Here is a 23872-nt window from a genome sequence, read left to right on the forward strand (position 1 = left end):
ATATAACGATGTATCCTGCTTGAGCTTGCAGGGCCAGAGGGATACGTCTATGCATGCCGAGTTGAGACAGGTTGCCGATGGCTTTGCCTATAGGGTCAGGTCATTTTTCGGTTATGATGTGAATGGATATCGTTTTCGCACAACAAGCTACGAGCAGAGTCAGCCCAATCGAAGAACCACAAGTTTCAAAGTTTTTACGCCCAGCGTTGATGAGGTCGAGTATTATGGAAGAATTGAAGAAATATACAAACTCAAGTTTCATGGTTCCAAACCTTTTAATCTCGTCATATTCAAATGTCATTGGTATGATCCTGAAGTAATGAGACAGACATAGTCTAATCTTAGGCTAGTCGAAATTCGACAGGATTCCATCTTACCAGGAGATGATGTCTATATTGTGGCCCAACAGGCCACACAAGTTTATTATCTCCCATATGCGTGTCAAAACAAAAGGCACCTTAAGGGTTGGGATATTGTGCACATGGTATCGCCACACGGTAAAGTGCCTGTCCCAAACGATGAAGATTATAATTTAGACCCAAACATATATGACAGAGAGTTCTTTCAAGAAGAGGGACTAGAAGGGAGGTTTGAGATAAACTTAACCGAAGCAATCAGAATGAAAGTAGACAATGAAACGGTTATTGAAGAGGACGCTGGAGATGAGGTGCAAAATGTGAACGACTTACAAATGCTTGAGCAATTACATTTAGACAATGACAATGGCAACATTGATATTTCGGATAGTGTTGATTATTTCGACATGATTGATAGTGATGATGAGACTTATGATCCAACTAATCTCGATCATGAAGATTATTTCTAATACATGTAATACTATGTTATTTTGTAATTACATTTTGTCTATTTTGTATCTCTTTCTAAGTACTTCTTGTTTATCTGTGCATATTGGTTTACTCTTTTTAATTGTAGGTGATTGAACAAAGATGGTGGGCGGTGGGATGAGGAAGGTAGCATCCTTGTACCGAAGGACAACAACCGTTGCACCGGGGGAGAGTAGGAGGAGGAGCAGCTGTAGGAGGGAGCCATCGCCTGCCGCCCCATCATGTGAGGAGGAGGAGGAGGAGCAGGTGCCCCAGGAGGACACCGAGGAGGCGCAGGAGGACGCGCAGGAGGATGAGGAGGAGGAGGCGACAGCAGGGGGTTCCGCTTCCTCTTGTTCGTCGAGCGTCTACTTGCGAGGTCCCGTGAGCCTCCCTCAGCGATCGATACCTCATGAGAGATGCCCGCTGATTCGACCCGAGGGGAAAAAGTAAGTAACTTTAGATGTTGTCACTACTTTATATGATTTGTTGAAAATCAAAATAGAAACTAATAATTTTTCTTAATCACTTGGGCAGGAATTGGACGATTGTGGTGAGTGGAGGTGCTCACACACGCCAAGTCAATGGCATCCTCGGTCTTCTGTGCAAGGAGCACTTCCCTGGCCTGGTTGAGTACGCCGGAGTGACGGGGCCGACCTACTCGTTTGACCACTACGCCGTCGCCCCCGATGCTGTAGATTAGGCCCACAGGGTATTCAACAACAAGGCAATCAGATGAAGCAAGAGCTGTGGGTAAGTCTTCCTCGCACTACATTGCTCAATACATCACATTCATTGGACATTCTTGAAATAATGAATGGATACATCGTGTTTGTATGCAGGATTTCTTTAGATGCCAGGACGGACATGAGGCCAGGGTGGATGCGGTGGCTACCAAATGCTGCAAAAAACTCATTGTGGACATGCATTACGAGGCGCGCATGCAGGCCGTCGTAACTTACCATGGGACCGTCCTTGGAACGAAGGTCACCAAAAGGGACGCAAGAACCATGACGCTGACCCGGGACCAGTACCTGCAGGTAAATACAGAACATTAATACTAATTCCTTTTGAGATTAAGTAGGCTTAATTTCATCTTCTGATATGTCATGTACTTGATGGCCTGTAGATGATTCCTTATTGGTGCGCCGCGCATCCCCAGTGCTGGGAATAGATGGTGGACAAGTGGTGCTCAATCGAGTGGGAGGAGACGCACAACTTGTGTCGGGAGCGGCGTTTGATGATGCCAGGTGTAGCACACCATCAAGGCAGCCGCAGCCTCAGCGGATACGCTGAAACATGGGTACACGAATTCATTTATTTATTCTAACGCTCAATTCTGCATGATTTCTAATCATCTTACCGTTTTTCTCGCAGTCGGCGTCACATGGTGGCCAGCCTTGTTCCATCTTCGAGGAATTTGCTATGGCCCACAAGGGCAAGGCGATGTACAGCAATGCGACCATCCACAACCACCTCAGTGAGTACACATCGATGGCAAGGGAGGTCCATGGGCTAGAGTACGATCTGAGCACCGAGGACCTTGATGGAGAAGTCATCATGAGGGTGGGAGGAGGCAAGAAGCATGAGCGGTACAGGATTGGCGACGGTGCAATCAACTCGGCCGCTACTCCTAGTCTCTCCCAGATTCGAGCAAACAGCACGAGCAGGAGCCCGGCCATATGACCTCGGCAGGACACTTCACACCACCGGGTGTAGGCACTCGAGGTTATTCCTGGTTTATTCGTCGTTCATTTGTTTTTTTCATACCTTTCCTTTGCATTATTGTAACATTGGGGTGAATATATTGTAGGCCCAGCTGGAACAAGAGAGGAGGATATGGGAGCAGATGCAGGCGAAGATGTAGAGGGTGGAGGCCGAGCAGCGGAGGATGGCAGAGATTCTTCAGTACATGCAAAGTCTTGGCATCGCTATGGGTGTAAGTACGCCACCTTCGCTATTCGTTCCACCTCCACCTCCACCTCCTCACTATTCTACTCCTGTGAGTATAAATGTTTTAGTTTGTATGTTCATGCTTACGGTTAAACCTAGTGGAGTATGAAAGTTTTATTCATGTATGGTATATATTTATCTTGTCTCACACATGCAACCTCTTCTCCTTTGTGCAGAATCAATCGACGACATCGAACGATCCTCATGCTTCACGAATCCTTCACCAAATTAGTCTCATTGGCCATCTAGGTGATGATACTTGTGGTTGTTAATGGTACTTCTATTTGCAACTGTGGTTGTAGATGATGGAGCACTTGGATTACTTGTGAACTTATTTGTGATATATTGTGAGACATGTGACGTTTGTGATATATATGTGGTGTTGGTGATATATATGTGCTGTTGATGATATATATGTGATGTTGGTGATGTTTGTTATATATATCTTCTATTTGTTTGGATGGGATGTAAAAAATAAATAAAAAAGGATGTTTTCAGTCACTTTGCCGAGTGCAATGGCCATGACACTCAGCAAAGTGACTACCTAGGAACACGCTTTGCTGAGTGCAAAGGCCATTGCACTCGGTAAACATCACAGATTTGCAGAGTGCCACGGGCCAGACACTTGGCAAAGGTCGTCTGTTTGCCGAGGGTCTTGACAGGACACTCGGCAAATAGGCTACCTTTGCAGAGTGTCTTGCTGGTGGCACTCGGCACAGTGCCCACCTTTGCTAAGTGTCTGAGTCAACGGCGCTCGGCAAAGAGGCGACCTTTGCCGAGTGCTTGACCTTGATACTCGGCAAAGCCGCCATCACGGTGGCGCTCGCCGTCACGGCGACTTTTCTTTGCCAAGTGTCAAATTAGCACTCGACAAAGGCTTTGCCGAGTGCCTTGATAAAGTGCACTCGGCAAAGAGGTCTTTGCCGATAAACAGTTTACCAAACGCCCTTTACCGAGTGTATATCGGCCTTTGCCGAGACAAAAAGCTGAATCCGGTAGTGCCTATATATACTGACCGATTGTACAAAGGAAATATATGGGCGAGCTAGAGCCTAGCAGGTTTATATATCAACCCATCACTAGCGAGTGCTGTCGGCCCATGCATGAATAAAACTACACGGTCAACACTCTCCACAGCCATAATTACCTGGGCTTGTGCTCGAGGATAGATATCGAAGAGCTGAAGAAGGCAAAAGGCCGGCTGGGCCAGGAACCTCGCGGTGATTGGGCCGCCCTTGCATTGACTATGGGCTTTCATTGCTCCACGAACAAAATGTTTCCAGCGATCTCAGCGCGGTCGTCACCGTCGCCGGTGCACAAGAGGACGGAAGCTGAGGATTATGGACCAACAAACTGACAGAGCACACGACCATTAACCATTGATTTTTACAGAGCACAAACATAGCCATTGTTGTTTTGGGACATCCAGTTTTTTTTTCACAATCAGACCGTGATAGCGTTAAGTTGTTATGCTTTTTGGTTGGCCCAACAATCTCACGAGACCTCTACTGGGCTTTTCTCGGATAGTTTAATCTTTATTGCTGGACCGAACAAACTCTTTTCCTACCCGAGCAAGATGCTAGGCTGCCCAACGAAAACAAACTTGTGGTCAAGCACGTCGATTGAGGAGACTACCGAGGTCAGTTTAATTGATTTATTTAAACAAAAGCAGAGTCAGCCCAGAAGCAGGCCTGCTCGCTAGGGATTAATTTATTTCCTCTCTTCTCCCGTGCATATATCCAGCCATTAAAGGACGAGCAAACTATGGGAGTCTTGCAACTTTCTGATCTGAGGCATTCAGTTTCTGAAACGGAGAAACTGTGCTTCATCCTGCATGGTAAACTATGCTTGCGGTCATTTATTCAAACACAGATCAAACTGAAACGCAGTATATATGCATAGTCATCAAAAGTGGAGGTACCCAGAGAACAGAAAGAGAGCTAAAGTTTGTACCTAGAAACAGAGTTCACCCAACGTATGAATCTTGCTCACTATGACTCACCCAACGTAGAAGAGAGCTAGGTAACGCACAAATACATTGCGTACTACTCCACCAGAAATACACGATAAAAAGCAGAAAATACTGGGCAACTGTGTAACACAGAATTAGAGCCTACTCATCAAAAGTGGGCTTTTAAGCATTTTGCATTTCAGTGTGTCACTTACTCTGACTCGCTGTGTCTGGTAATTGGCCAGCGACGAAAGCTTTGGATGGAATGCAGTAGTAATCAAGAAATAATGTTGTTTCTACTGCTTTGGATGTGGTAACAGCTATCGACAAAAGCATTTGTGTGTGACAGTTGTGTAAATGAAATATATGAAAAATGTACGTGCTTGTTCATGTACATGCATTGGAAGCAACAATTGCATGGGCTTGTACGTTCCATGCATGCACGTAGGTATGTTCAATTGTTCATGACGTGCTAATGGAAGAAGCTAACAGGCGCAGCCATACACTGCACCTGTATACGACTTGAACCGTCCAGAACCTTCTGGAAGCTCGGCCCAGATACATGCGGCCCGCAGGTGCGGCCGGGATACATACGTACGCTTCCGGTGCACGGCGTTGTATTTGGCCCACGAGCCAGGAAGGAGGCTACGTGCCAAGATGATCACGAAGGCAGTCACGAAGCCAGGATAGAGGAGCGCTGCAGCGACGCAGCACCTGTTCATCTACTACGTGCCGCCAGCCAGGACGACACAATGGCCAGGAGAAGCTTTAATAGACTGATCGATCAATCTAATACTGTTGCACGCTAGTATTTCGAAGTCAGTATAAATAGTCCAAGACTAGAATGATATGGTCAGCAGTCTGCAGTCAGCACACAAATATATAGGGCCAGCCGGGTAGCTAGACTTGCTGCTGTTATATTTTTAGAAATGCTGTACAACACAGATGTGTTTTAGCACAAAAAAACACATAGATTTTCTCTCTCTCTCCCTCTCACTTTTCAACGGTCTCTGAAGCGCACGCGCGTTGTGGTGGCGGACATCGCCGGCTTCTCTTCACCGAACGGTCGAGGACGACGTCCCGGCAGCCGTGTTCTGTGGACCATGCCGTGGTGCGGTTCAGGGCATTGGAGACTGGCCGGCTTGACGACTGGGACTGACTCGTCCCTATATCCGATCCGTCAGTGGCGTCGTAGTCCTCCCGGCCCCTCGCTCCGATCAGACCTGGACGCGATTTGTCCTCTTGTTCTTGCATAGAAAAAAATTGTTTCTTATGATATGTGGATCTGTGATCTTATGATTTGTGATTGTCTGGAGGTAGAAGAAGGCTGGAGGTAGAAGGAGGATGGAGGTTGTCGGATCTTAATTTTATGGTGTAAAAAAAATTCATGTGTTGAAACTGCATAAAACACATGGTTGTTGGGTAGACGGTGTGCTGAGCTTTACATTCTTTTCTCTTTAATCTGCAAGCTTTTATTTCTTGTATCTCTATCTAACGTAGGTGGCAGCTGCTGTGCCGCCGGCTGCGCAATGTTGTCCGCTAGGCATACACCACCACCATGTGGAGGCTAACAAGAGGACGGAAACTTACAAACAGAAGGATGCACTACTGGAAACCGGCACTTTGCCGAGTGCCGGAAGTTTTGCCGAGTGTATTTTATCGGGCACTCGGTAAAGACGGCTTTGCCGAGTGTTTTTTCGGCACTCGGCAAAGATGGCTTTGCCGAGTGTTTTTTTTCGGCACTCGGCATAGATGTATTTTGCCGAGTGCCATTTTTCGGCACTCGGCAAAATGCGTCTTTGCCGAGTGCCTTTTTTCTGGCACTCGGCAAAGATGTATCTTGCCGAGTGCCATTTTTTGGCACTCGGCAAAATGTGTCTTTGCTGAGTGCCTTTTTTTGGCACTCGGCAAAGAGGCATTTTGCCGTGTGCATTTTTTTGGCCCTCGGTAAATGATTTTTTCAAAGCAATTTTTGAGGTCCTAAATGAATTCAAATGAAAAAATTTTCAACTACAAAGTTGTATAACTTCTCAAGATCTACAAAGTTTATTTTGGTCATTTCTTCATTTGACAAAGCGACAATAACGTTGTTCATGAAATCTACATCTCTCATATTAGTTTCATGAAAGTCGAAGAGAGATATATAAGATTTGTGAATAATGTTACTACCACTATGTCGGATGACCAAATGACCAAAATAAACTTTGTAGATCTTGAGATGTTATGAAATTTTATAGTTGGCAACATTTTGATTTGAAATCATCTTGTCATGCAAAAATGACGTTTGAATTTGAAAATTTTAATTTTTCAAAAGACCTCGGATGGAAAATCTTCCTAAATGAAAATTGTAGATCCACAAAAGTTATGAAACTATGTAGTTGACAACTTTTTGATTTGAAATCATCTTATCATGCAAAACTACGTTTGAATCTCTCATATTTAAAATTCGAATTTTTCAAATGACCTCGGATGGAAAAACTTCCTAAATGAAAATTGTAGATCTTCAAAAGTTATGAAACTATGTAGGCGACAACTTTTTGATTTGAAATCATCTTATCATGCAAAACTACGTTTGAATCACTCAAATTTGAAATTCAAATTTTTCAAACGACCTCGGATGGAAAAACTTCCTAAATGAAAATTGTAGATCTAGAAAAGTTATGAAACTTTGTAGTTGACCAATTTTTAATTTGAATTCGTTTAGGGCCCCAAACAAGCAATTTACTCTCGATTTAGTATAAGATATGATGATAGATAATGGAATCTAAACACAAGTGACAGTGTAGTGCAGTGGTAGAGCAACAGACACACGAGAGAGAGGTCGTGAGTTCGAATCCCGCCGGCTGCATTAGCCGCGAATTTTGCTTAAAAAATACAGCGACTTCGATGGTCGGTGGCGCTAGACGATGGTGCCCTTCCCTGAAAAAATTTTTTTGCTATTATTTTTTGGTTTTTTCGCATTTTCATTTTGCTGAGTGTAAATCTTTGCCGAGTGCTTTTCCGGCACTCGGCAAAGGCTTCTTCGAGTGCCCGACAAAAAGCACTCGGCAAAGGCTTCTTTGCCGATTAATTCTTTACCGAGTGTCCTTTGCCGAGTGCAGCACTCGGCAAAGCCTTTGCCGAGTATATTTCGGGCTTTGCTGAGTGCCGCAGGCACTCGACAAAGTGCCGGTTTTCAGTAGTGATAAGCTCAGTGCATGACGCCAATGGCGGCGGCTTCAAGCATGATGGTCCACGTTGTTTCTCGATCGCCATCATGCATGCGTCGTCACTCGTTGTTTCCTATTGCTACTTCCTAGTAGAAATATAATCACATGCATTCTAGCAGGGGAGTGGCTCAGCACACCCTAGGGGTAGACCACAAGACAAAACTGACCTGAAAAAAATACTAAGTACTACCGAATATCGTTCAATATCAGTCAGCACTACACCCATCACCACAAAATACTAAATAATACTGACACGCGACTATTGAACAATACTGAATTCTATTCATTACAACAGTTTGGTGTAGAATAGTATTCACATATATATATACATATACATATATAGCATTTACAAAATAAGTCAGACAAAATAAGTTATATATATATATATATATATATATATATACTGAACAATACCGAATTCTATTCAGGGAGAGTACATTCAGTAGCCAGCTACAAAATAAGTTATTCCATAGCTACCTCCATTTACGATAATTTTATATACTAATTTACGATAATGTCAATATATATTGATGATAGTTGGGTTACTATAACACATGAAAATATTTAACATAACATTATAGTAAACCACTTAGTATGGAGTTACTATAATCTTATAAATTAATATAGTAATTATCGTAACTCAAAGTGGCTACAAAATAAGTTATTTTGTAGCAAGTTAGGGCAGTAGTTCTATGTATATATGTATGTATATATATGGTGCCTTGACTAGCGAGCAGCCGGCCGGCCGGTGAATAAAAATAGTGTAGAAGTCGGACCAACTCACTGTATGCTTTGCTCAATATAATATTGCTTTCTTCTGGACGACGGTCGATGCAAAGAAACGACTTGCCACGAATCGAACCAGGGGAGTGATCTAGTGGCTAAGCCGCCTAACAAATGCTTAAAATTAAATTAAAAATAAGAGCTTTGTTACGGTGCTTGGAGGCTCCCTTGAAATTTATTTACGGCAGCTATTAATTAAGAAAATTAATTAATTATGTTTAGAAAGACATCTATTAATTAAAAATAATACATCCGATCGATGAGGACATACACAAATATCGCATGCACTGTGTGGTGTCGGTGTCGGTGTCGGTGTCGGTGTCGGTGTCGGTGTCGGTGTCGCGTACGCCCGTGCCCTGCCACCGCTGCAGGCCGAGGCTATATAGAACTGTAACTGAATGAATCACTGTCACACTGTGACTGCATCCAATATATCGTGTCGTATCCACAGTACTACAGCAACCATGGACGCAGCAGCAGGCGCCACAGGCAGTGCCGACGATCGCCTGCTCCTTCTTGCCGTCGTGGTGGTCGTCGTCACCGTCTCCTCGCTTGCCGTCCTCACCGCCATCCACTCCAGACGAAACGTCCCACGTGGAGCTCCGAGCCCGCCGCCGCTCCCTCTGCTCGGCCACCTCCACCTGCTCGGCTACCCACTGCACCGCTCCCTGTCCTCGCTCGCCGTCGCGCACGGTCCCGGCGGGGCCAGCACGGCCGCAGCCGCTGCGCCGGTCCTGTCTCTGCACCTTGGCGCGCGGCGCGCGCTGCTGGTGTCCGCGCACGCCGCGGCCGTCGAGTGCTTTACCGAGCGCGACGCCGCCCTGGCGGGCCGCCCGCGGCTGCTGGCCGGCGACGTCCTGGGCTACGGGTGCACCGATATCCTGTGGGCTTCCTACGGCGACCACTGGCGAACGCTACGCAGGTTCTTCAGCGCCGAGCTCCTCTCGGCCTCCCGCCTCAACACGCGCGCCGCCGACCGCCTGCGCAGAGGTCGCCGCCCTCGTCCACACCCTGATTCGCGATGCTGCTGATGCTGCCGGCACCACGGCTGCTGCTACGTCGGTGATGGTCACCCTGCGGCCAAGACTTTTCGAGTTCGTCATCAACGTGATGCTGCGCGCGCTCATCGGCGCGTCCCTGCACGGTAGCGACGCTCGCCGGTGGCAGGAGATCGTCGAGGAGAGCGTCCGGCTCAACGCGGCGCCCAGCGTCGGGGACCTGTACCCTGCTTTGCGGTGGGTCGACCGGCTACGAGGCGTGGACGCGGCGCTTTCGAGGCTGCAGGCGAGGCGCGATGCGTTGCTCGTCGGCCTCATCGAGGATCACTGTCGAAAGCGTGACGCTGGTGGTGTCCGAGACACCGATACCGGGAACAAAGTTGCCCTTGATGAGCTCCTGTCTCTGCAAGAAACAGATCCCAGCTACTACACCGATACTGTCATCAAAGGCATCGTCATGGTCAGTAGTCTCTTCTCTTCAGTTAACCATGCATCTTGCAGAACTAACTCGCTTCACACCTTTTGTTTCTTTGGTTTTTACTTTATAGTTATCAATAATTTTGATAGTACTAATTATGGTCAAATACTCACTTCACCAAATAAAACTTCTAGTAGTATTAAAAAAATTGTCCAACAAAAAATCAATCTAGCAACTATGTGTTGCAACTCCACTTATTTGTAGCCATCCATCATCTCCGAAGATGCTCTCAGCATTTGACACGTGTTCACAGCTGGCCATTTTTATTTGTGGATGTGCAACTTTTAACTTGCACGAATCTTGAATTAAACTAAACCGTTGGATAACCAGTGTTGCAACACATAGCCGTTGAAAATACACCTTGAGAGTATCAGCTTGAGACTACGGTCCGCATACCACTAGGCATTCGTTTTAACCAATAGCTTCTTGGGTGCTTGAGTTTTGATGTAGGACTTTGGGGTGAGAAATGTTCCCCGGCTTCGTGGCATTGCTAGCAGTGATGAGGCCTTTGACGCCATGCTCCTCGTAGGAGCATTGACACAAGAGGCCTCCAGCCTCCTATGGTTTCTGTTGAAAAACCTTGGTCTCTCGGTCCACAATGACAATAGGCCGCCCACCACCCATGCACCCCAAGTTGTTTCCTTGCTTGTTCTGTCAAGAAGGGTTATTTGTCCACTGCTGCTTTTGGTGGCTTCGCGGGCTTTGTGTTGTTGTGCTGGTATCGCGTTGTTGCTTCCTTTGTGGATGATGGGTGGAAGGGGGGTTAGTGCTTTGCGTTGTACGTTGCTTCTTCTTTATTAATACATGTCCGGCAATTTCTTGCATATGTCTTTACCAGAAAACCTAAACAGTATGGATTGCCTTCAATAAATAATGTACATAAGGAATTTTGATTGAACACATGTGAAGTTAAAAATATTTCTATTATATACTAAAATAAATCCCAATGATGGTACGGTACATATGTAGGCAATACTCCAAGGAGGGACTGGGACATCTATGCTGACAATCGAATGGGCGATGGCACAGCTGCTGCTGCATCCTGAAGCCATCAACAAGGTGAGGACGGAGATCGACACGCACGTCGGAACAGCTCGGCTGGTGGAGGAATCGGACATCGCCAGCCTCACGTACCTACAGTGCGTCGTCAAGGAAACCCTCCGTCTGCGCCCCGTGGGTCCCATCATCCCGGCGCACGAGGCCATGGAGGACTGCACCGTCGGCGGGTTCCACGTCCGGCGGGGCACCATGATCCTCGTGAACGCCTGGGCGATCCAGCGGGACCCCGCGGCCTGGGACGCGCCAGACGAGTTCAGGCCGGAGCGGTTCTTGGACGACGATGGTGGCAAGGTGACGGCGGCGAACGCCGTTCCCATGCTGCCGTTCGGGCTGGGCCGTAGGCGGTGCCCCGCTGAGGCCATGGCGATGCGCCTTGTTAGCTCCACGGTGGCGGCGCTTGTGCAGTGCTTCGAGTGGGATGTTGGGGAAGGCAGAACGATTGACATGACAGAAGGTGGTGGGCTGTCCATGCCCATGGCGACACCGTTGGCTGCTGTCTGCAGGCCTCGTGAGTTTGTGAAGAGCATGCTGTCTGCCTCAACATGATGTCGTGAATAGTAGCAATTAGTGGTTACTAGAAATGATAAATTACGTATTATTTATCTTCTGTCGCTCTTTACTCTCAGATTGTTGTTAAGCCAAACTATCTTTAAGTTTGACCATGTTTGTATACAAACAATAATATTTAATGGGGGAAAGTACATTGTTCAGCCTCCTAGTGGCACCTCATTATTTATTTTAAAAAGATGATCAAATAAATTTAAAGCAGAAACAAGTAGATATAGATAACGTTTTCAGAAGAAAAACTGGTACTAGTTTCATATTTTCCTGATCTGGAATAATTTAATTATGTATTTTCGAGATCAAACCAGCTTCAACATCAATCAAAGGTCAAAATTTGTCTAGTTTTCCAGTTTCGTCAAATTTTTTTTGTGTAGTTTCGACAGAGAGGGTGTTCGTTATCCGATCTTGAAGGAAAAATCAGACTAGCTGTGCAAATTAAAGGTTGAAAAATGGAATTTACCGTTACTTTTTTTTATGTGGTCAATGTTGATAGACTTGGTAAAACTTTGAATTAAGATGCGGTAACACGTGCTACCCCGATTTAATTTCATGAAATGAGGTTGGTTGCCCAGCTGATCGCGCGGGCAACCAGCCCCAGCAAGGCCTGCCTGACCACTTCGACAAGCTCATCAATAGCCCATGCACCAACCACGCCTTCCCCATCAAACACCTCTACAAGGATTGTGAGCTCCTCAAGCGCTTCCTACGACAGGCCGGCGGGCCAAAGGAAGGAAAGGGCAAGGAGGCAGCAGCCAAGAAAGGGGTGCGGTGAGCAAGGATGGGGACAGTTTTCCCGATCCCGAGGAATGCATCATGATCTTCGGGGGGCTCCGACGCCGTCTACTCCAAGCGCCAGCACAAAGTGCACTACAGAGAGGCATGCATCGCTGAAACGGCCGTCCCCACCTTCCTCCGCTGGCAGATTCTCCGATCACTTTTGATAGGAGGGACCATCCGTCCCACGTCGCCAAACCAGGGGCGCTACCCGCTCGTCCTCGACCCCATCGTCCGCAAGAAGCGTCTCACCAAGGTGCTGATGGACGGAGACAACGGCCTCAACATCCTCTATGTCGACACCGTCGACTCCATGTGCATGCCCCAGCCGGAGCTCCATCCGACAAGCTCTCCCTTCCACGGCGTGATCCCGGGAGCGCAGGCATACCCCCTCGGGCAGATCAACCTGCCCGTCACGTTTAGCGACCGAGCCAACTTCTGCTCGGAGGTGCTTACCTTCGAGGTGGCGGACTTTCTGGGGTCCTACCACGCCATCTTGGGGGGGCGCATGCTATGCCAAGTTCATGGCGGTCCCCAACTACACCTACCTGAAGTTGAAAATGCCGGGACCGAATGGCATCATCACCGTGGGTAGCACCTTCTCGCATGTCTTCACGTGCGATCACGAACATTTCGAGCTCATCACTGCCATCATCAACTCATCCATGGTCATCGACCCTAGTAGTCCCGGACTGCAACAAACCAACCTCCTTGGCCAGGCTGAAGCAGTGCTACCCTCCGACATCAACCACGTCACCCCAAGAGTGAAGGCCTTCGACCACGACCGAGCCACGGAGGCTCAGCAAGACGTAGTCAATCTGCTCGAGGAGGCCCACGAGACGACCGTCATCCGCTTCGCTCACTACCAACAGACTCTTCGTAGGTACCACGAGAGAAAAATTAGAGGAAGGATCCTCGAGGTCGGAGACCTCGTGCTTTGAAGGACCCAGTCGACCAAGGAGAAGCACAAACTCTCTCTGCCATGGGAAAGACCCTATACGGTGACCTGAAGTGATCCGACGGGGCACCTACCGACTGAAGGACGAAAACAGCTGACGTTCTCACCAACACTTGGAACATCGAACAGTTACGTCGTTTCTTCTCTTAAAATTCGGTCTTTACCATTTTCTTTCATTCAACGTTCGCTCCTACAAAGCACCCTGGCCCGAACACTTTCGGCCCGGGTCGCTCGGGGGCTCCACAAGGGTGCGATACCACCTCTCTTTTTTTACTATCATATGGTAAATACATTTTACCCGAATGAAAGGGTAGTCCGTTCCTTTAAATTACCTTACGTAACTTTGCTATAAACATTGCGATCGACCTCACCCCGCCTCTACCTACGGTTACGAGCAGCTGAGCCTCGTGGGCCATGCCTGGGCTCTTAAGGTTGCAGCCTACGGGATGAACGGGCAGGTGCGAAAAAGAAAGAATAAAAAACAAAGCTATGCTAGGGTAAAAACAAGGAACGGATGGGACAAGCTTCCCCGAACGAAGTGATTCCATCACAAAAAACGAAACTGATTGTATTCATTAATACACAAAAACGTTTACACGGGGGCTTCCCCATGAACCCATCCTTTACATATGCTAAGTACTTCTACTTTACAAACTATTGTGGCTGCCCGACGGCATCGGCTGCCGGCGCGATGAGCGAAGGCAAGGGCTGCTCATTCTCTGGCATGGCGACACTAGGCTCAGTCGGAGGTGGGGCGACGTTCGCTTCCGATCTGGGCTCCGCTCCATCCTTAGGTTGGGTGACGTCCTCCTGGCGCGCGCCTTCGGCCACGTTCATACGGGGGGCATCCATCACCCACTGCGCGGAGACTTGCTCGGCCACCAACTGTGCGTGTGGCAGCAAGCTTTCCCCGAGCGCATGGATGGCCTCCGGGCTCCAGCCGTCGGTGTACCTGCTATAGATGGTGGCGAAGTCTAGGTCCAGGTGGTGCGTCGCCACCGAAGTCAACACCCCCGACGTCCCATAGAACATTCTGTCGGAGATGAGGGCCAGAACCTCCGCTAGCCAGATGGCGGGCGTGCTGGTACTTGGCATCGACCCAAAGACCTCTGAGATGATGAGCTGGGCAACATTGCGCATTTGGTCAAGTTCCCCCTCAAGGGCATGTTGCTCTTCAAGGGACTTGGCCGCGCCTCCGCATTCCGGCCAATCGTCGCCTTGGCCATCTCCACGTCCTGCTCCAGCGACCCAACCTTTCTGCCCAGCTCTGGAAGAAGGACGACAAGCACAGAACGAAACTAAAGGAAGAAACCAAGAAATCAAAAATAGAATAGGTACATACCGAGGCGGGTGTTCTCAAGGATGTAAAGTCCCTCCTCCTGCCGAGTCACCTGCTTGCATAGCCGAGCGTTCGCCTCCTCTGTCCTGGGCACCCGGCCCCAAAGCGCGAGCACTTCCTGGTCGACCTCCGATCGGGCCTTCCGCTCCGACTCCAGGGCCTCCAGGGAACACTAGAGCACCGCCTCAGTGCCCGCCAGGGACTTCTACAACGCCACCTCGGTCTCCGCCTGGTGGGCCATCGCCGCGTCAAGCCCCCGCTTGGTGGCGGTCGCTCGCTCCACCGCGAGCCCTTCCGTCGCCCGCGCCTCGGTCGCCTCCGCCGCCTGGTCTTGGGACTTGTGGCGGATGGACTCCAGCTCATGGTCGAGCTTGGTGACCCACCATGATGCCATAGCTTCCCACTCCATCTGGGCGTGCTCCATCTAAAGGAAACAGGACTTGCGGCTCGACATCTCCTCCAGACCCTACAAAACAAGAAGCAAGCAAGTTGAGGCAACTGATGAAAGACTAAGGAGTCATGGACAAACACAGAAAACTCACCTCTGTGATGCGGGGTAGGTCGACCGTGACCGCCTGCTGGACAGACTTGACCCGCTCTAGGGCCTCCTCCAGCTTCACCCTAGTTTGGGCAAGATCGGACTCCATCGCAAGTCCTCTCCCCCCAAGCATGTCCCAGAGCTGATCCTCCTGCTCATCCCGAAGGATGAACCGAACCTTCCTTGGGTCCTTAAGGCAGGGCCACACTAGGTCGGTTGCCCCCAGCCCGCTGGAAGGCCCAGCCGATGATTGGACCACCACCAGCTCCTGCGACAGCACCGAAGGCTCCACCCTATCACCTGCTTCACCATCGGAGGAGACCCACTACCTCGATGTCGTGGCCTACCGGCGGATGTTCCGCCTTCGGCCTGGCCGCATCCCCCCCCCCGACACTTCTGGCTTCGACCGGGAGGGTGAGCCGTGCGGCCCTCCACTCGGCGAGACAGGGAGCCCGGTCTCCCTCTCCTGTTCCATCATAGCCGGTGGGAGAGGGGCTGCTAGGGTCACCTCCGACCTAGCCTCCGCCGTCACCAGGATCACGACCATCACCTCCGCAACCACCGTACTTGCGATCGGCTGGGAAGGCACCACCCTCGGAGGGGAAGGACGTGCCACCACCGGACCTACTCTCCCCACCACTCATCGTGGATCGATGCAGGCTGGGTGTCCACTCCACCCGCATGGGAGCCATGTCAGCATCTAGCCCCTGTTAAAAGGAACAGGTCAGTCGCACTCAAAAACCTTAACTATGAGATAAAAAACAAACAAAGAATACATACCTGGATGCAAGCGGCAGGGCTCGAAAGCCATGACCCACCAGCAATGGGCCCATGGGACGGGGACCACTCATGGGCTGTGACTCATGCCCCCTCACTTTGACTAGGGGGAGTCGATCCGGCCGGCTCCCGTTCGGCCAGTGAATCGCCATGACCTCTGGCTCGAGGCGCACCGACCGAAGCAGTTGGCGGGGCATCCCCCCATTGTGTGTCGCGCGTCGGCACCAGCCCCAACAATGTGCAGGTGCGAGCCTGCTCCTCCGATCGTTTGGCTTGCCCCGCCGTGCCCAGAGCAGGTGGGGACAAGACCGTGTTGTCTGTAATGTAACTGCCCAAATTATATGAGCACAAGTACAAAAACAATCACCGAAGTGATCAAATTGCCAAACTTGAACCCATATAACTCTGGTAGTCCAATGAAATCGCGAGGGATTTCAAACCAACCAACATGCAAGCCAAGATCGTAGTGATTCAACATAACAAGTCACATGTTACATCCATTTCACAAGTAGTTCAATATACATCGGAGTTCAACATAAGTTTTACAACTCGAGTTCAAAAGTAGCGGAAGCAAAGTAGTTTGAAACTAACACCACCCTCATTTCAAATACATGCTAGTACCAAAGTCAACTTCCAACAAAAACATTAGAGATAAGATAACTCAGAAGGAGCATGCCCATGATCACACTCCGCCACTACGGCAGGAGCCATCCAATTCTTGCAGTAGCCATGATACATCACAACCTGCAACAAGTGGGAATAAACCCTGAGTACGAGGGGTACTCAGCTAGACTTACCCGTCATAAACCAGAAATAATATAACACCAAGGAGCATGCAAGGCTTCATCAGTGGATCTAGCTTGACAACATTTTTGCATAAAAGCTTAAGTGATACCAGGGCATATTTTAATTCTTTAGCATCAGGTTACCATTATTATTAAACCTGTCATCTAGATTAGCACCTGTACTAGAGCAATCACTCAAGTATGATTAAGCAACCAATAGTAACCATTTCAGGTTTAGCATTTCCAACATCATCATCATAACCATCATTGTCTTCCATAGCCACATTACTATGATGAAGTAACTCAGTCCAGTTGCTCACTATCCAGGAGCGATGGCGACTCGAATTGATCACTAACTAGCTGGCGATATATTCCTCACACAAACCACGCTTCCCCCGTCGGGGTCGCTTTAGGTCACCCTTGGTACTATTCGGATAATGTTGTGGGACCGCCATGCACCCTCTACACCTAGGGTTGTTCCAGCGCCAGGTCACTCAAGTCATTCCTGCCCACTGTACTTCGGGGTTGTCAGTGCATTCTTGTCCAAGGTCAACTGGCCCGAGGTGGTCTTGGCAGCATCTCGGTCACCGGTCCAAATAGAGCTACTAGGCTTCGCGATCGAAAAGAGTTATCCGGCCAGCTAAATGTGAGGCATGCTTTCAAAAAGGACTGAGGGCCGACAATGGTATGGTCCTTAATCGACACAGGCAGAAACTACCAACATTCCGCCCGGTCTTCATTTATCCATTCACATATGGTTATTTTCCACGATAGCAATATAGCCAACCGTGATCAAGTATATCCCTATAGCTCGCAGGTGACAGGAGATCACTCGACTTCTACCGGTCTAAGCATGTCTAAGCAATACTTTCAATCCTGAACCTAAAATAGGATTCCAGGCATATTTACTAGACAAGGAAAGGGTATATATGCATCAAGTGTTTCCAATCAACTCCTATAAGTTAATGCAACAATACATATATAACATATATATACTTAATTATTTTTATAAAGTAGGAGGCTTAGAATGCTCCGGGGCTTACCTGGGATCTAACACTTAGGTTAGTATTTGTCAGATGACACTCGCTTGGTGAGCATCTCCCATCTCGGCACTTGCTTAGTCCTTCCATCTTAAGATAGGTTCACCAAACACCATCCTCAGGTTTGGCTCCAACATCTCGTCCTTCACATGGTGCATCTAGTGTACCTAGATGAGATGCAAGATGCAAGTGCATGAATATGGAGAATGGCAATAAGTAATGCATCACATAAAAGCATTCAAGACAACACCAGGGTATGCAGGACATATGCACCTATAGTTATTTAACTAAACATCACACAATCTAATATAAATAGATAGCAAGCATATTAGGCATGGCACACAAGTTTCACAAGGTCTTAGGTGTGTCAACTTAATCACCATCCAAGGCACGAGCCACACTTAATAATACACAAATCAAACCACTCAACTAGGATCAGTCATTCAGGCTATTTCAGCAAATCTGGGAACATAGACAGCTGCTGAGTAAATAATTCATACCTGGAGTTATATAAATTCAAATGACACGAAACAAGACATTCTAGAAAGCTTATGAAATTTTCTACATTTCATCTTTAAACATCTCAGCATGATTCACAAGTTAAATAAGTCAAAATTACGCATTTACAAAATCTGGTCCTGACAAGACAGAGAGCAACCAATTCTGTGACCCCACTTTGAACAGCTGTAACTCCTAAACCACTTGGCCAAATGACACCAAATTTTAACAGCAGCTATATACATGAATTATCTACAACTTTTGTATTCACAAGTTTCCCAGCAAACCACATTTACATGGTGTAACTTACAAAGTTCCGAGAACTCTCTAGAAACCACATTTGCAAGAAAATAAATATTAACTTACGTTTCAAACTCACATGTGGATAAAACCAACTTTACCATCATGTCACACCAGACTAATGAACACCAGAAAACCTAGTGTCCACCACCAAATAAATTCTTTTAATGTATTTTTAATTTATTTAGATAACAAGGTGAATTAATGAACATATACCAAAAGTACATAGTAAATTCTACAAAAATTAAAATAGCTCATAAATACACCCAATAGTCTATGGAAAATACAAAATTCTAAAGCAAGAAATCATGTGGGAGCAAGATAAACTAATAACTCACTCATACAACAACCAATGACCATGAAATTTTTATCACACATCAAACATCACATGAGTAGCATGCCATAAAAATTTCACTTCATTTGGAGCCTTACATCTATAGTTATGAAAAAGACAAATACAACTAGCATTAAAAACCTAGCTGCATAAATCTATTTTTACAGCTAAAACATTAAACTAAAAATATGCCATATTATAGATCTACTGCATAAACAATTTCACAAGGATTCCAAAAAGCCCTCATTTGCTATTTTACGAGTTTTCTACGATTTATAGTGATTTTTCAAAGTTTCTGCCATTTTATGTATAAAAGGAAAAAGATAAAGGAAATCATTTTGCACAGAAGCCCTCGAGCTACCCCCAAAATAAAATATAACCAAAAAGGCCCTTAAGGTCACTATTCAAATGAGTCATGACTTTTGCAGAAACCCCCTGGACTTGTTAATATTCGCATGCGAACTCCTTCCTCTCCTTCCTGTGGCCGAGCAGAGCAGAGGAGCTCGCCGGAGCTCGCGATTCTGGCCACCGTGGTGCTCGTCGACGGCGAAGGAGTGGTAGCGCAGCTTGACCAGTGCCGAGCGCATCCGCTACTGCCCTCAGCATGGTCCGTGGCGGGTCGTGGCCTTCCACCCGCGTGCACGTGGCGCAGCTTTAGCGGCGGAACTTCTCGGCGAACGCATGCGCGAGGTAGAGAATGAAGAGGCGAAGGCGGTGATGGTGGTGCAGGGCCATAAGGTGCTCGGGGTGGAGGAATGACGGTGGCCAAGGAGCTCTACTCGGCTGGCAAAAACAGAGGAGGAGGGGCCAAGCCGATTCCGGCCGGTGAGGTCACCGTCGGCGGTGGGGAAGAGGCAGTGGAGCACCTGGGGCTTCGCGTGCACCCATAGGTGGCGGTGGCTTGCCTCGTGGTGGCTCGAGGTGGCCTAGCCATGGTGACCGGTGGCCCAATGGTCGGCGCTCCGATGGTAGCAGGCTGCCAGCGGCTGCGCGACCGGGGAGGAGGCGCAGAGGGGCAGCGTGGAGCGGCTCGTGGTGGCTGGGGCTGCGTGATAGGCCGACGGTGGAGGGATGAGCGGTGGCGGAGTGAGCAGGGCCGGCGAGCTCTGCTTGGCTGCATTTGTGCGAGACCGAGAGAAGAGGGAGGAAGAGCAAGGGAGTATGGAAGAGTGAGCGCTGTGGTTGCGCGGCGCCCTTCTATGCCCATGCCCGGCCAGTTGTGGGCCCTAGCCCTAGCGCACGGCAGCCACAGGGCAGCCCGACGCTGTGCTCCTCCCCCCTGCTAAATCAAAAACTGGAATTGCAGATTAAAACCACCTCAAAACTATAGCTGAAACCCCATTTTCTCCCCTTCACAACTGTCCAACTAATCAATTATTTGATCAACCGATTGCACCGTTGTGTAGAGATACACGATTACAACAACTTTTATTAAAGTAGTTTTCCAAAATTCAAAATGGTTTGTAAACAAAAATCCCCCAAAGATGGGTACATGAGAACGAAAACACAAAATTCAGTCATCCTAGACTTAGCTGATTTTCGAACCCTGAAACAGCACTGGATTCGATCTTATGAGATACATTTGACTAATCTAAGAACTAATTTAGCTCTCTACCATTAAACAAAGTTTGTTCTACATAAGATGAACTACAACGTTTATTTAGGGCACACCTCCATGCAAGCAATCCAAATAGTTGGTCAACACCGGTCAAAACCCCATCATGAATATGCTTAAAACTAGAGTTATAGGCCGATTGGGGATTTTTCTTGACATTTGCTCAACATGAACCTTTCATAAGTTTTGTTGTAGAGTTCATCTAGAGTCATTTGGGTAAGGTTGCAAGGTTTAGTTGATGACACATGTTTCCATTCACTCAATAAGGCCATTCCAACAAGAGTATAACTTATCGTTTCATGTGACTTCTTGATTCCAAACTTCATGAAAATTTTCCAGCGATCAATATAGATGGATATTAATGTGAGATACATGAAAGAGGTTTCAATAACACCATCCAAGCATATATCTTGAAAAGGGCCTATATGTAGGCAAGGGTGCAATATTCAAGTTTAAGTTGGGCTCCTTTCCATAGGTTTGACCTTGACATCTTCATCACCACTTAATCTGTCATGTTTGAGCTCAAACTCATTGCTTAACTGGTGACAAACACCTGGGGTGTTACATTGTCAATCGAGTCAACAAGAATTGGGATTGCACCAAAGATAACATGGACGCTTACCGTGCTGAAGTACGCAAACTAGAGAAAATTTTTCAAGGACTAGAAATTCTACATGTCTTGCGTGATTCAAACGTCGTGGTAGACATCCTCGCTAAGCTAGGGTCCGACAGGGCGAAGGTCCCACCCAGTGTGTTTATGGAGGAGTTATCAGCACCCTGAACTCCTAGCACCAGCTACTCAGATTTTGGTAATCACCTAGTCATAGACTCAAGACTTCATCGATTACATCAAAGAAAACAAGTTACCAACAAACAAAGAAGAAGCCATCGGGATAGTTAGAAGAAGCAAGAACTATGTCCTTGTGGAAGACAACCTCTACAGAAGAGCTGCATCATCAGGAGTACTACTAAAGTGTGTCTCATCAGGAAAAGGCAAGGAGATCCTAAATGAAATCCACTTGGGATGGTACGGCAATCACGCGACTTCAAGGACTCTAGTCGGTAAAGATTTCTGCTCCGGATTCTACTGGCCGACTGCTTTGAAGGATGCAGAGGAACTTGTCAGATAGTGCAAAGGTTGCCAAATGTTTGCCAGACAGGCTCATGTCCTAGCACACAATCATATATGTATCCCGCCTGCTTGGGCGTTCTCCTACTGGGGGCTAGATTAGGTAGGACCTCTCAAGAAAGCCAAGGGCGGTTTCAAATACATCTTTGTGGCCATTAATAAATTCACCAAGTGGATCGAGTACAAGCCGTTCATAAAATATAGTGTAGCCAAAGTAGTTGAGTTCATCCAGGACATCATGCATCGCTTCGGTATGCCCAATCGGGTCATCACAGATCTGGGTTCTCCCTTCACGGCTATCGAATTCAAGAGTTAGGTAGAAGATTGTGGTATCAGCATTGATTATGCATCAGTCGCCCACCCAGAGGCCAATGGACAGGTAGAAAGAGCCAACAGACTCATATTAGCCAGATTAAAACCTAGATTGTATGAGGAACTAGAAGACTACGGTTCCAAGTGGATTGAAGAGTTACCCAAAGTAGTATGGGGGCTACGAACTCAAATAAGCAGAGCCACCGGGTACTCACCTTTCTTCCAAGTCTACGGATCAAAAGCAGTATTACCTGCTGACCTGATCAGGACATCGCTAAAGATTGAGCAATATGATGAAGGAGAAGCTAAACACACCTGAAGACTAGAACTAGACAGCACAGAAGAAATCAGAATCAACGCTACCCTACAGTCAGCTCACAATCTCCAAGGTTTGAGATGCCACTATAACAAAAGTACCCAACCTTGTTTTGTTCAAATCAGGGATTTGGTACTTCGCCGAGTGCAAAAAGCAGATGGACATCACAAACTACTCAGCCCGTGGGAGGGACCCTTTATCATCATCAAGGTCACTGGACTAGGAACTTATGAGCTGATAACAGAGGATGGAGTACAAGTCAGAAATTCATGGCACATCAGCTAGCTACGAAGATTCTACGCCTAAGAACACAAGATTGATTTTTCTTTAGCACAAAACACTATGTAATCAAGACTCATGCTCAAAGTAATAAAGATAATGTTCCTATCCCAAGTCTCTTCAAACTTGGATGAGAGTAAGAAGGCTGACAAGGCAACACTTGACCTATCCCAACTTGTTTTCACAGCACAGATGAGAGCCAGATAGCACTCGCCCTATCCCGAAGTTATTCAACCCGGATGAGATCAAAAGAGCTGATCAAGCTTGAGCTCGCCCTATCCCAAGTCTTTTCAGGCTTGGATGAGAGTAAGAAGGCTGACAAGCCAACACTCAACCTATCCCGAGTTGTTTTCACAGTGCGGATGAGAGCCAGATAGCGCTCGCCCTATCCCGGAGTTATTCAACCTGGATGAGAGCAAAAGAGCTGATCAAGCTTGAGCTCGACCTATCTATTCCTAGCATGGACAAGAGCAAGATAAGCTACAGAAGCACGCCTGAACTCCCCTCTTGACAAAGCCTTAGAGATGCTAAGGGATCAACGTGATGAAGGCCCCCAACTACTCCCATCATCTTCAGGAGTCCAGAGAAGCTTGGCGATAGACTTGAACGATTTCCATAAAGTTGAAAATCTTTTATCAGAGACCGCCAGCTTGCCAGACAAGTCTTCAATGGTCTTCTTGGCCTGCACAAGATCCCTATTAGCTCCACATCTAATCAGCTTAGCAAGAGCAAGCTCTTCCTTAGCACGCTTAGTTACCTCATTCGCCCGGTTGAACTCAACCTGGAAAGTTGTCTTCATCGTCTCCAGATCCTCCGAGAGCTTTTTGATGCTCTTTTGAAGGGCTGTTCAAAAATAACATGGATCAAGAAACCTACAAGAAAAGAAATGAAGGAAGCACACAAAAAGTACTCGGAATACCTTCACACTCCCGCTTGTAATCATCAGATTTCCTAGATGCCTCCTTCAAGGCAGCCAGGGCATCCTCCTTCCTCTACTCTGACTCACCGATTTGAGCACAGAGGGCCTCTTTAGATGTTTGGCGTCCCTGACGCTCTAAT

The 23872-nt window shown here is 47.5% G+C and overlaps 1 pseudogene; it reads left to right on the forward strand.

Annotated features, from left to right (window-relative positions):
- The first annotated feature begins 9145 nt into the window (after nucleotides 1–9145).
- Nucleotides 9146–11962, forward strand: LOC136482746 (cytochrome P450 81Q32-like; annotated as a pseudogene).
- The last annotated feature ends 11910 nt before the right edge of the window (nucleotides 11963–23872 follow it).

The sequence above is a fragment of the Miscanthus floridulus genome, chromosome 9, assembly GCF_019320115.1.
Source record: "Miscanthus floridulus cultivar M001 chromosome 9, ASM1932011v1, whole genome shotgun sequence".
Lineage (NCBI taxonomy): Eukaryota > Viridiplantae > Streptophyta > Magnoliopsida > Poales > Poaceae > Miscanthus > Miscanthus floridulus.